Source organism: Pyrus communis, chromosome 13 (genome assembly GCF_041283825.1).
Source record: "Pyrus communis isolate YQ-2024b chromosome 13, ASM4128382v1, whole genome shotgun sequence".
Classification (NCBI taxonomy): Eukaryota; Viridiplantae; Streptophyta; class Magnoliopsida; order Rosales; family Rosaceae; genus Pyrus; species Pyrus communis.
This window is the reverse complement of record NC_142577.1, coordinates 6,060,651-6,076,059: the sequence shown is the minus strand read 5'-3', so window position 1 is coordinate 6,076,059 and position 15,409 is coordinate 6,060,651.

Here is a 15,409-nt window from a genome sequence, read left to right as displayed (position 1 = left end):
GAAGGAGTTCTTAAGACCTACCAAATAATAAAAAATGGGTTTTATTGGGTGAGAATGAAGAAGGACATTAAAACATGGGTGGGTGAATGTAGAAACTGTCAGCAAAATAAATATGAAACTGTTTCTCCTCCTGGGTTGCTCCAACCTCTTTCAATACCTCAGCAAGTATGGGCAGATATCAATATGGATTACGTGATAGGATTACCTCTATGTAAAGGGAAGTCTACCATTGTGGCCCAAAGGTTTGTGGAGCAAGTGTTTAAGCTGCATGGGATGCCAACCACTATAGTTAGTGATAGAGATGCCGTGTTTCTTAGTTTTTTTTGGAAAGAATTTTTCAAACTCTATGGCTTAAAGTTGTGCATGAGTTCAGGATACCATCCACAAAGTGATGGTCAAACAAAGGTGGTTAATAGGTGCTTGGAGATATATCTGCGATGTTTTACAAGTAGTCAGCCTAAAAAGTGGTTACAATGGCTTCCTTGGGCTGAGTGGAGCTATAATACCTCTTTCCACACTTCGGCAAAGTTCACACCATTTGAAATGGTTTATGGGTATCCACCACCACACTTAGGTTCTTATGAAGTGGGGAAAGCAAAGTTGGAGGTGGTGGAACAAGGACTATTGGCCAAGAATAAATTGTTATCCATGCTCAAATCCAATTTAGTGGTGACTCAGAATAGAATGAAGTTGCAGGCTAATAAACATAGGAGTGAGAGGGAGTTTGAGGTTGGTGATTGGGTCTATTTGAAATTGGTGCCATATTAACTGCAATTCCTTGCTTCTCATTCATACCACAAGTTGCATCCTAAGTACTATAGACCATTTGAAGTGAAGGAAAGAATTGGTCTAGTGGCTTATAGGATTCAATTGCTTGATGGTGGCAGGATCTATTCCATTTTCCATGTTAGTTGCTTGAAAAAACATCTGGGAAACAAGGCTGCTTTGATTCCAATATTACCACAGGTCATTAAAGATGGAATGGTTCACACAGATCCTGTAGCAATGTTGCAGCGAAGAATGTACAAGAAGGGAATGTTGCAGCAGTGCAACTGTTGATTCAATGGACCGGCAAGGATGAAAGTGAAGCTACTTGGGAAGATTTTTAAGAGTTTGTGTCACAGTTTCCAAATTTCCAGTTTTAAGTTGTTATTTCAGTTGTTCAAAGTTGTAGTTTCAATTTATGGTTGTAACCTTGAGGGCAAGGTTGTTCTTGAAGGGTAGGCAATGTCATGATTATGATTAAACTAATCATAATTAGTGACTTAGTTAGTTAAAAGATACTCATATGCTGGTATTTATGAGAGTTTGTTAGTAGTGCCAGCTGGCAGAGTTTGTGTAGGCACTTTATATTCGGCCTACTGTGGCCTTTATTCCCCAACGGTCATTTGAATTAAAATTTTAATATACCAAAAATATATTGGACGCTCAGCTTCATCTTCTTGCTCCATACTCCTCTTCCATTTTACCTGTGCAATCGGTTAAGGTCGAATCAGGTTGTATCAGTATAGCAATATTATGTATTGCAGAAAATAAAAGATCTGATCCTGATAGCACTTCCGTTGCTGATGACTTTAGTGATACATGTATAGTTCTAACCATTAGTCATTTCTTCCTCATTGTTCGTTTGCATGGTATTTCTATATTTGTATATAGCTGTAGGACTTTTCATTCTTGCCAATTAACAGCAGCTTTATAAATTGTGTTCTGATGCTTGTGTTTAGTTGTTTTCTTTATGCACTTGTCCAAGCATAATTGTTTACTTAAGATTGACGCCGAAATGAAAAGACTTATTTTATTACTATCGAGGGGATATTAATCACAGGACAGAGTGCGGATTACACTGATAAACTTAGCACTGGTGATAACTGGGCATTCTTTGCATATCGAGATGGTGACAAATCTTTGGAGCATGTCCTTTGGAAAATCGAGACAGTGCACTCTCGGGTGCACAAGTTAGAGTACCAAATGGATGTAGTGATGTCCAAAAATGCTGCAAGGTTTTCTTCTTGTGAAAATTTGAGCGTTCTTGTACCCTGTGGTGCACAGACCAGCCCTGCCCATAGTCCAGCATTGTCTTCTGGTAATGGAGATACAATCTCTGCGGGAGCTATATATACTACTTCAGCTCAACATGTATTAGACTGCAATGTTCGGGATCTCGCATTGCCTTAAAGTGCATGTAGACATAGAAATTTCGTTGAAATAAATGTTTACTAATGCATTAAAGTTTCAACATGGCAGGGCATACGTGGCATGTGACTTAACACAACCGGACAAGTCATCAAGAAAACATGTCAACGATTGGTGGAAATTAATATTTGATTTTAATTTAGATTAAACAAATTAATTAATTTAAATTAAGGCAAATAGAAATGCCAGATTGGGCAAGATTGATTATTTGATTTTATTTAAATTAAATAATTGTTTTATTGAATGATTGATGGAAATAAATCACGAACCAAGCCACAAATCAAGTCCAAATCCATCCGTAGGCAAGGCTCGGAAAGTCTATAAACACAAGGCACTGCTAAAGCTTAAGCACACCAAATCCCCAAAAACACTTAGAGGAATTCAAAAAGTTCTCCGTGTTCTTCACCAAACCTTCAAAGAATCATCAAGCACTACTACCAGTGCCGACCCTTCAAATCACCAAGAGCCAAAACCTTGCGGCTACCGTTCATTTGAGATCAAGTCATCGCGACCCTTGGATCAACAACCTACACATCTACACATCTTTGGGAGATCGAATCAGAGGAAACTTGTAAACAGAGATTGTAACCTTACAAAATTCATTAATACATATATTCTTTGTACACGTGTTCTCCTTTGATTTGTCGCAGGATTTTCGTGTTTCTAAATTTGGCACGCCCAGTGGGACCATCTCTACCTTTCATCTCTTTCTCCATTCGAAATCCAAACACACTTCGAAATTGATGGCTTAGAAGAAGAGCCAAGTCACTTTCGCAACCAAGGGAATGAGCGTCAGTATTTCCGTTGTAAGCGAAGAATCCATTGGAGTCACAACTTGGAGCAAGCTAAAGGCGTTCGCCACGCTTCAACACCCCACTTCAAAGTTGGTGCCACTAAGGGAGCAAAGGGAACGTCAGAGGTGCGAGCCCATCATCAACCTGGCCTCACTTGGGGCACCAAAGCATACTGTTGTGGCACGCGTGAGGGCATCTAGAAGTGACAACCAAGGATCCTTCGTGTCAAAGAGTTCACGGGAGTGCTCCTTGTCATCGAGTTCAAATGTGGAAGTGCAAGGTTTTACCACAACTTGCTAACTAACAACTATTGCATGGAGACTTCACCAACACCTTTAATGTCTGCAGGGGAGTCCTATTCCTTAGCTGTGCAGGTTATGACCATCAGTGTCACCTCCATCAAAGAACAACTTGCATAGATGAATGAGACCATCGCAAAGTTGACTAGGACTGTTGAGGAAAAGGACATGCAAATCACTACACTCATGATGGCTGGAGTCACATCATGACGAAGAAGTCGACCCTGACCCAAAGAAGAATCAAGATAGCGAGGAGTATGGTGAGGAGAAGGTGCGTCATGTTGACAAAGCTGGAGAGAAACAAAAGCAAGAGTCCAAACCTACATCAATAAGCTCCATTTCCATCCATCACAAACACCATCAAGGCGCAATACAGAGGCACTTTGCAGGATGCATTGATGTAGTCAAAGTTGTACACCAAGAAGATTAATAGCTTGTGGATGTTGACGGCATACGAACCACCAAAGTTTATGCAGTTTAACGTCACTCATTTTGTTGAAACTTGCAGCAACGTTGAGACGGAGAGAGACTACCTCGTGAAGCAATTTGTCCGTTATTTGAAGGGAAACTCATTTGATTGGTACACAAACCTAGAACTCTAGTCTATAAACAATTGGGACCAGATGGAGCGAGAATTCTTGAACCACTTTTACAGCATTTGTTGCACTATCAGCTTGATGAAGCTTACAAATACAAAATAGTGGAAGGACGAACCAGTCGTCGACTACATCTACCGATGACACTAACTAAATCTCGATTGCAAGGAAAGGTTTTTGGAGATCTCTACAATTGAGATGTGTGTACAAGGCATGCGTTGGGGATTACACTACATTCTTCAAGGCATAAAGCCTTGGACTTTCGAAGAGCTAACCACCCGCGCCCATGACATAGAGTTAAGCATCGTTTATCATGGCAAGAAAAACCCAATCGTTGACTACAGAAAAGACAAAGTCTTTGGGCAGAAGATGGAAAAATCTATGAGGGAGCTAGCCAAGGAAGCAATGGTGGTCAACACAGCTTCCATCAAAATCTCCACAAGAGACAAGAAGAGGGAGGTGAAGTGAAATGAACCTTTTTGTGATCAAGAGAGGTACAAACACACTTTGAAGGAGCTTAAGGGGAAGACTTACCTGTTCCTTAACTCCGATGTGGCCGCAATTTTGGAGGGTTTGCTCGATAAGAAAATGATCGAGTTGCCCAAGTGCAAACGGCTGGAAGAAATAAATCGAGTGAAAGACCTGAAGTACTGCAAGTACCATCGCATCGTTAGTCATCTGTTGGGCAAGAGCTTTGTCCTTAAGGAATTAATCATGAAGCTCACTTAAGAAGAAAAGATTGAGCTAGAATTTGAAGAAATGACAACGGTAAACACGACGAGTGTCGTTCTTGAACCCCTTGATCACGAGGCTCACCCTGTATCACCAATTAAGTCATGGCCAGAGTCGCCAAAGGTGCGTAAGCCGCAATCACAAGTTGCTCAAGCAAGGAAGGAAAGGCAAAAAGGAAGTTTTCACCGTAACACTAAGTAAACTCACCCCAGAGCAGCCACGAAGGTGACACAGCCGACACAGAAGGAACAATTTAAGGTTCAAAAGGGCGAACTTTTGTGTTTGATTGCATTGATAATGAAACCCAGACTTCTGTCTTCAATTAACTATGTGCACTAATCTCTCGAGGTTCTGTGTTTAATAGGTTGACCAACCTAACTGGATGGGAAAGTGCAGCCAGTTCTTCCCCACGAAGGCTAGCCTTGGAGAGACTTAAAGTCGTAAAAAAGCTGTCTAAGGAAAAACAGCCAATCTTAGAAGGAAAAAGACTCATCAACCTAACCAGGGATGATAAGATTTGAAGTTTAGTCTCATCACGTATGAAACGTTAGTCGACATTGGACGTGAGTTCGGACGGTTAAGTAAAGGTGAAACAACGCACAATAATACATACTGGGCAATCTTTGAACCAATGAGTTGAAAATGATGACGAATAAGAGATGGTCTAAGAAATCTACCATGTTGCAAACAAAGAGGTCGATGAGGAAGAAGTCTCTAAAGAAGACATTAGAGAAGCTTCACCATAACTCGAGGACAGGAGGCAAGAAACCGTTGTCAAAGCACTTTCAAGCCTGGACGAAGCTGAGATTGACAAAATGATTGAAGTTGATTTCATTCAAGAGGTCACAAACTCGAGTTGGATCTCAAATGTTACCCTTAAAAAATTGGGGTAACTCTGCACTTGTGTAGAGTTTTGTGACTTGAAGCAATACAACACTTGAAGAGAAACATGCTCCTGGACCGCAAAAGCCTAAACTGTGTAAGGCACCAAAAAAAACAAATATGAAGTCTGTTGAGTTAAAGACTCGAAAGCGCAGCTCAAGTAAAAGATAGGACAAAAAAAAATATCAAGTTCGCAGGCAACGACACGTCCTTGTCCTCTTAGGCAACAATGCGTTCCCATCTTTGCAAGTAATGACAATGCTGGCAACTCCCTTGTAGCAATGGTAATATGACCAATCTAGCGACTCCCTTATGGCGAACACACTCCATTGCAGCGAACAACCTCCTTGGCGGTGAGTAGCCTTATTTGCAGCGAGAAGACTCACTTTCAGTAGTGGTAATGCGTGTAGCGCAACGACTCCCTTGCTGTAATGGCAGTGCATGTAGTGTAGCAACTCCAACTCCTGTGCAGCATCGATGACAATAGTGTGGCAACAACAACGACAATAATGCAGCAGTGACGACAGTAGTGTAAAAGCGACGACAATAGTGAAACAGCAGGAACGACGACAATAGTTCAACGTCGCAACGTAGCAGCAGGCATCACAGAATCAATACTGAAAGCCGCAACAAACCCAAGAAAGGAAGCGCCACCTACGGTTGGAAATTGTATTTGAAGATGACACATGGGCTCAAGCGGTAAAACACACTAGAATTCGAGGGGGACGACGCAGAATTCCACAAGTGTTGTCACCTGTAGAGAACTAATTATCAGAAGAAAGAGCAAAAATAAAAAATATTTCAGAAATAAAAAAAATAGATGCAATATATACATACATACATACATATATATATATATATATCCACCAAACAGCAATGGCCCCCAAAGGAATGAAAGCGCCCTCTCCTTGAAGAAAAATAGGCATCACACAACAAAGGCATCACAAAGGAGTTTGCTGGCTTTCCCTCGTCTTCTCGACCGACAGCAGAGGCCACATGCTTGACTTGCTCCCTTGTCTTCTCCACCAAAGCCCACGAACAAAGCCAGGGAACTCTCCTGCTTTGATTTTCCAACCCAGAATTGAAGATTGAAAATGATGAAAAGTTGCTCTTGATTTCCCGTAGTTCCCTCTCATGCCGCTTCTTCTTGATGAGTCATATATTTCATGCATGTATACCACTCATTTCTAGTCTTTTTCTGGTGTTTTTGAGTTAAACTGGTTGCATTTTACCTTACTTTATGATCAATTTGAAGAAAAAAGAAGAGAAAACATGCCATTTTTGGAGCTGACCTTTATTGAAACGTGGAGAGAAGTTTAGTGGCCTGTTTTGGAGCCCAAATAAAGTTGTTACTTGTTTTAAAGCCCAAATAAAGAATCCAAAGTGAATCTGGATGGTTAGGAGACCAAGAACGGAATGGGAAAGGAATTGGAATATCTAGCCTGATTTAGAGGAGGCAAATAAGGAAAAACGTTCAAAACTTTGGCTTAATGGTTGCGATCACCTTGCGATCAGCTACAACCCCATTTGGCGTATAAATACTAAGGTTTCATATCACTTTTACGCAAGCCCCCTTGAGGTTGCCCATAACTCTCTCTCTTCTCTTTCTTAAGCCTTTCTTCCAAAAACAAAACCCTATTTCCCTTCACCATCCGCTGCCACCAAAAAAACCACACAGCCGCGTTGTTCTTGGAAAAGTTTAACATCAGAATTGCTTCAAGGGGTTTCTTCTATGAACTTTAGTTTCACTCATGTTGTTCTTGATATTTATATATTCTGTAATTAAGTTCATAGCTGGGGATTTCGATGTAGCCTTGCAAAACTACTCTTTGTTATTAAGCTAAAGTATTCAAATTACCAATCTGTGTTCTTATTTCTTTCACTGATTTTATAGTATAATTTGTTTGTTAATCTTAATCTTTGATCACCATTAGGATTGCTTATGAATTATTTGATCAAGCTTATTGTACACATCATGCGTAATCTTGGTGAACATGTGAATGAATGAAGAAACTGCTATGCATACATTTTGTCATGTGATTTCTTTGGATCTTTGAAGTTTTCTTATTGTTAATGGATTCTTACTTGCTGATCTAAGTTGAACATCACAACTAGGTTGCAGATTAGGAGTACTTGATCATAACCACACATCAAATGGATGATCATAAATAAGTAAAACAAGCCCTAGTTACAGATTGGAGAGTTGAATGCGTTTTGACTTAATTTTCATGGAATTGACTTGTAATGGTGAAATCGGTATCCCTAGTTCCATTCCTATCGTTTCTGAATCAATCTATCATTCATCTTTATCTTCTCTTGCATTTTAAATTACTTTAGCTTTCAAAACAAAAATCTAAATTTAGTTTTCATTTTCATTGTTTAGTTAGGGTTCACATAAAGCTACTAATTTGTAGAGGTTTAATCAGTCCCTGTGGTTCGACATCTTTACTTGTTGATAGGAGCATATTCATGCGACTTAATTAGCTTGTTCTCGTGCATTTATGTTGTGTTTACTTAGTTGTTTTAGTGTTTAAGGCCACTTTTGTGTATTTTCAGAGTATAAGGCCAAAATGTGCAAGAAGATGCAAATTGGAGTCTTTTGGAGCGAAAGAGGAATGAATGAGTTGAAGACTTGAAGAAACGACGAATTCCTACGCCAACGATGAATTCTTACCAAAACGAGGAATCCTACTCAAACAAGGTTTCCTATTTTAGGAAAGTTGACCCTAAGTTTCCCGTTTTGGTAACCTTTCCTAATCTTAAACGTCCGCATTTTCTAGCCACTTTGAAGTCCTTGTAGGCGCTTTAGGACACAAAACGAAGGTCATAGGCCCTTAAAACCTTTTGCCGTGGGCTTTAACCCAACTCCCTTTCCTTGCCGTGCAAGGGGGGGTATTTCTGGCCCAATTCATGCTTTAAACCCTAACCCTAAACCCTAATCATCCTAGTTACATGCAGCCGCACCCTATTACTTGTCATTCTTTTAATTTTCAGCCAAAATCCCTTTTTCCCACTCTAGCCGCACTCTCTCATACTCTTCCTTTAATTCATAGCCTTTGATTCATTCATACAAAAATCATCTCAGCCATTCACTCATAAACCCTAACCTACAACCTTGTAGCCGTCACTCCCATTCTACAAAAATTCTATTCAGCCACTTTTTCCCATTTTTGCCCATCAATCTGTGCATCATACACATTCACACCCTAAGCCGTGCTCCCATTCATTCATCCATACGCAGCCACCATCCCATATTCTCTCCCAATTTCCTCCCAAAACCGTGCAGCCACCATCACCCACAACCTTGGCCGTGCATTACCTCCACCATTCCAGCCACCTTATACACCATTCCACACCATCCATACACCCTAATTCCTCTCTAATTCATTCACAACCCGCAGCTACCATCACCAAAACCCATCCATCCTCTCCATTGCCGTGCCATTCCCCTGCCATTCCAACCAACTTCCACATATTTCCCAACCTGCCGCAGCCAATTCCAGCCACTTCCAAGCCTTGCCGTGCCATCTCCACCACTTTCCACCACCATACAAACCTCCCTACATCACTCCACCACCTTGCCGCACCACCTTATCACCATAACTCCAACCCTAAACCAGAAAATCACCCAAAAACACCATTTAACCTCACTGCCGCAGCAAGGAGAAGGGGATAGAGGAGCTTCGTCGCGCACCAATTCACGTGGATTCGTTGGGCGTTCTAGGTGTAATCAATCCTTTGTGCTTTATGTTTAAATTCATTTGTAATTCTCTTTTTGTGAACATGAGAGGCTAAATCCCCCTAGTTAGCTAGGGGGTGATTCGAAACCATGGTTATACTTGCAATATGAATTGATTACTTTTGGTTGGAATTTCATGAATGTTGGATTCAATTCATTTAACTGTTTGATTGATAACTTGTTTGTGTATGTTTATTGAGAGTGCACGCTTAATGTTCATGCATGAATTTGACGCTAGAGTATAAGTGAGTTTCACCTAATAGTTATGAACTTATATTCACAAGTAGTGGAGGTTGCTTATAAACAATCGCGTTAATTGAATTCCTGGCAAGAGTATCATGCTTTTCATAGTTACAAATGCCTTGTCGATGCTTATAATTTCCAAAGAACGTAATGATTCTAACTTGTATCTTTATCATGCTGTTCATATAGAGAACTTGTTAGGAATAATTTGTTTGCGATGCATATTCATCCAATTCAATGATTCTAGGGAAATTTGAAGGTTAATTTAAGTGGACCTAATTAACTTGGAGTGTCGAGTTCCATAATTCATCGAAAGACCAACTGAAAATCAAAGTGTATGCAAGTGTGACATGTGTGGAGAAGAACCTTCTAGCTAGCATTCATCCATAATTTCATTCAATTCATTACAATCTGCCTTTAAACTACAATCTGTGCATTTTAATTAATTTCGTCAAAAACTCAATCCCCCCTTACTTTTGTGTCCAATTTAGTTAGAAAGTATCTTAGTTTGTGTTTTTAAGCATTTTGATTCATTCTATTACCCAATTTCGTCCAAAGTTACCAAAGTGCTCAAAACTGCCCAGAAAGTGATTTTAAGGCAGTTTTGAGTGTTTTGGGGCAGTTTTGAGTCTTTTGATTCGTTTTTGTGTTTCATTGTTTAGTTTTGCATTCTTTGAGTCTAATTTAGTGTTTCAAACTTTATTTTACGTTTTTGAGTTAGTTTCCAAGTGATTTTGCAATCCCTCCTAATCCCCGGTTAAGAACGATCCCTACTTATTCATATACTACAATTGTCACAAGAGGGTTTTAATTTGTGTGCTTACTTAGTTCGCATCACTTGTGCCATTATACTATCCTTATATTTGCACTTGAAAGGAACACAACACTTCTCCTCGAATAGTAGCGACAAATTGAATCCATCCGATAGCGAGATTGTGTGAAATGCGTTCAGCGACTCTATCTGCTTATACTCGCGCACGTTAGAGAAAAGCTGGTTGGGTTGTGCGATAAGGGTGTGGTCACTTGTAAAACGGGTCAGATGAAGATAAAAGGTTACCCTAACACAACCCGTTAAGCTAACGGATCACCCGTTAACAATTTTTTTTTTAATTCTTTTTTATTTTATTTTTTTATACTTTTGCATCCCAATACAAATTATACATATTTTAATCAATATTTCAAGCATGAGGGTCCAACACATTTAGAAGTACCCATATAAATATAATAAAATCTTACAAAGAGTAGTCAATACAAATATTATAACCCTTACATAAGGAACTCATGAGATCAACTATATAGGTGTAAATGTAGGATTTTGGTTGGATTTTGCAACTTTGGTGTCTCCTCAGCAACTCAGGAGATCAGCTTTAGTTCTGATTAGTGCCCTTCAGGATTCAATACCCAACTACCCAGATCACAACTTTCAATCCCAAGAAGCAACTTTTAAGAACCAAAACCACTAACCAAGACTAAAATTTCACATACAGAATTAAACCCAATTTAGGAAAACACAAAATATGATCAAAACCTCATGACATTCAAAGAACAAGAGGTGAGTCATACTAGATTGAAGACAAAGTAGAGAGCAAGGTGCGAGGGGATATAAAAGCAAGGAGAGCCAGAGAATAGTGGAGAGTGTGCGAGAGTGTGAGATGGTGAGAGTCAGCGAGGGTTTTTTTCGTTATGTCTATTGAAATTACACAAAAGTCCTCAATAACTAGCGTTAACGGGTGGCTAACAGGTTTGGCAAGTTGACCCCAAATGACCTATTATTTAATGGTTGATTAACGGGTTCAGTCGTTAGCAACCTGACCCGTTAAGCACCCACCCAAATACTGGTTTTAACGAGTCAGGTCGGGTTAACAAGTCGGATCTAAAATGCTAGGTCTACTTGGTCTATTTATTGACCCTCGTTGCTTGGAAGAGGACAGAAATTGGAAAAAAACTCTGTCAATCAAAAGGAATAAGAAGAAAATAAGGTAATCAAATCAGACAATCGAAGAAGATCAATAAGGCAATCAATAGCCAATCGAAGGAAGACTAATAAGGCAATCAACTTAGGGCAATGAAGGGAGCAAAAAAAAAAAAAAAAAATATCTCGAGGAGAAAAGAAAATTTTGAAAAAAAAATGATAAAGTAAATTAAGTGATGGTGAAGTGTGGAAAGCAAACAAAAAAATAAAATAAAATAAGGAAAAAAGGTCATGGTGCCGTATTATACACACACATATATAGTTATAAACACACATGCGGGCACACACACACGTGTGTGTGTGTGTGTACGACACCATGGCAGGGCAACATGCTGAGCCTAATGCTCTAATTAGGTATTTCAAATCAAGCCTAATTCTTTGCCTATAAATATTAGGCACTCACTCATGGGTGGGAGAGCCAAAAAGGAAGCAAGTCGAAGCCCTCAACATCCAGAAATCTCTCCAACATCTAAACAAGTGTGTTATTCATCAAGCTTATGAAGAACAAAATACATGTGCTGGTTTATCCATATTAAAGTTGAAGATTACTCGCCACGTGAAACCGCTTGTGATCACATTTCCTTCAAGATTAAGCCTCGATAGCCCTTGAAGAAATCGCAAGTTCGACTCAAGATCAAGTGTTTAGCACCCTTGAATCAAATTGACTCCAGAAAGCTCTCTGGCCAAAACAAATACTCGTGTTCTTCATCAAGCTCGTGGAGAATAAACAAGTGCAACAAATACACATGTCGGTTCATCCACATTAAAGTCGAAGACCACCCACCACATGAAACTCCTCGTGGTCCCATTTCCTTCAAGGCCAGGCCTCGACGACGCTTGAAGAAATCACAAGTTTGATTCAAGTTCAAGAAACCACCACCCTTAAATCAAATTTAGCTCTAGAGAAATGAAGTAAATTCAGACCTTTGGAGGAAACCATAATGTTCTCTGGTCAAAGCAAACACCTGTGTTCTTCATCAAGCTCAAGGAAATTCAACAAGCACAGTAAACATGTGCCGTTTCATCCACAACCAAAGCTGAAGATCACGTACCACGTGAAGCGCCTCGTGGTCCCCTTTCGTTTAAGGCCAAGCCTCAAGGCCCTTGAAGAAACTTTTAGCCCAATTCAAGATCAAGTCTCGACGACCCTTGAAGAAATTTCCAGCCCAATTCAAGATCAAGCCTCAATGGCCCTTGAATTGACATCGACGTTGAAGGACTTCAAAGTACAATGGTCAAATTACATTCACTATGTAGAGAGACTTCAAAATGCACATTCTACATGTGGTGCCTTGAAGTGGGGACATTTGTAGACATCAAAATTTTGGTGAAATAAATGTTCACTAATGCATTAAAGTTTCAACTTGCCAAGCTATACGTGACATGCACCATGTGTCTCACAAGGCCCCAAGACAAATGAAAGGGATGGAGAGATCATTCAAGCATCCAGACGTTGCCAAAGCGCAAGCACACCAAATCCCGAAAATACTTGGAAGAATTCAAATAGTTATGTGTTTTTCATCAAGCCTTCAAAGAATCATCAAGCACTACTATCCGTGCCGATCCTTCAAATCACCAAAAGCCAAAACCTTGCACAACTATTCATCTGAGATCAAGCTATCGCGACCCTTAGATCAACAACCTACACATCTACACATCTTCTGGATATCGAATCAGAGGAAACTTGTAAATAGAGATTGAAGCCCTACAACTTTCATTAATACAAATATTCTTTGTACACGTGTTCTCCTTTAATTTGTTGCAGAATTTTCGTGTTTACAACATAGTCTCAAGTTTTGTGGAGGGAATCACTGTTCCTGATATAAATGAAAGCACTGTGGGACTACTGTTTGCTGTTGATGTTACCTTCCATCAGCCACAATTTGGAGACTCAAGCGAAGATGTAAGTCTTCCCTGTGGAACATAACCTTCTTAGTCCACAACTTTCTCTTAACCTTTCACATTTATTCCGCTGAGTTTAGAATAATTTGTTGAAATATGCAGCCAAAAATATTTCTACTATGTGATGATAGATGCATATTGATGAGTCAATATTATATGATATATTATCCTATTCTTAGTATAATTTGGTAATTATTTTAGTAGAATTTTGATACTTTGCTTTATATTTTTAATATAGGACATTCGAATTCCTCTGGAGCAAAATATGATCAAATCGATGAATTTTGGAGTAATTCAAATTGGAGGACATTCGTGTGTCTCTTGGCTTCTTCGTATCAAAATTTGGGAATTTTCTACCAAGCAGTTATTTTTTGGATATTTATTACAGAAGCAGTGCGTGTTGCTAGAAAGTGGCGTTTCTGGTGTGACAACCCGTTCCAAATTTTACGTTTTTATTTTATTTTAAAAGCGTGAAGTTACGAAATTGCCCTAGAAGCAAGGACTTTGACTTCTGTTGACCATCGTCTAGAGAGACATATAACTTATTCTTTTAACATATTCTCATAATACTCGTGGATGTGAACGCATAGGCGAAAGCCGTTTGCGAGTCCGGATTATAACGGTATAGTTACGGACGTTCGAAATTGGTTATTCAAGGTTTAGTGTTAATTAAATTAAATCCCCAATCAGAAATTGGTTATTTAAGGTGAAGCCCAATCAGAAAAAGGAAAAGAAAAAAAAAAAAAAAATCCCAGCTTTCCCGTGGGTTTTTCCCACTCGCGACCACCCATTTTCCAAGGCCGATTCCGGCCAACTCCGGTGGAGTTTTTCGATACCACCACCACCATCTTGAAGCTCTCATTCCCCTCTACAAAACCCACCCAAGAACCACCTTGATTAACCATGGTATGAGGCGGTTTGAGGCCACGAAAGTTGACGAAAATCAATGGTGCTCTGGCCACCCTTTTCGATTTTCTGGCAAATTGGCAAAGCGATGGCCGATGCCACCACTTGGGCTTTGTAGCCCATCATCCCAGGAGCAAAATCCAACCAACCTTGACCCCGTTGGACCACCGTAGACGACGAATCGACGTCGGGAAGTTTTAGGCACCCGCCGGCTTTGTGGGCAAAATTGACCATCTTCCGGCCACTTTTGGACTTCGTGGCAGGTATGAAAGTTTCTCCACTCACTGAGATCTTCATTTCTGTGAAGTTTGAGAATTTTTGGAAATAGTTGGATTTTCCGGCGAGTCGGGGCGACCGACCGCCACCCGCGGCGGCGCGTGGCCAGTGAGCCGCCAATGCTATTTTTAGGCTATGTAAAATGTCTTGAATTCAGTTTTTTCATTTGAATGACGTATGTTGATAGTTGGAACCTAAATTCGTTACGATACGTTACTTGATAAAAATGTGAATCGATGATCCGACCGTTGGATCGTCACCAAAATTGGATACATTATAATACGTAATATTTAAAGATCATAGGAATTTACGGATCGGGAATCCGACTTACGGATCTTCCTGAATTGGATTTGTAAGTTAGTAAAATAAATGTTGACGACCACTTGTTTTAGGCAATTGGCGGAGATCTGGCCGTTGGATCGTAATGAAATTTTAATATGTTATTCAAGAAACATATTGTGGATCGTTGGGAGTTGCGGATTGGAAATCTGATATGCGGATCTTCCAGGTCAAGTTATACAGGGTTGTAAACCCTACCGTCGATCTTTGATCGACGGTTGACTTGTGGTCAATGGGTATCAAACTATTTTAGAATGTCGTTGAGGTTGTGTTTTATGTGAATTACGTATTCTACGGATAAGAGTTCTAAGATGTGATTTGATAATTGGCCACAGGGACTGATCATTCAGGACGTCTCGATGCGTGCGCTAGAGAAATATAGCGTGGACTCCAGGTGAGTGGATCTTTTCCTTTTTATTGTGCATATTATTGAGAGTTCTATCGACACTTTTAAATTGATTAGGTATATTACCTTCATATAATTATTGTGAATGCTTGAAGTACCTATATGAACTACGAATGGCTTGATCCCTGTC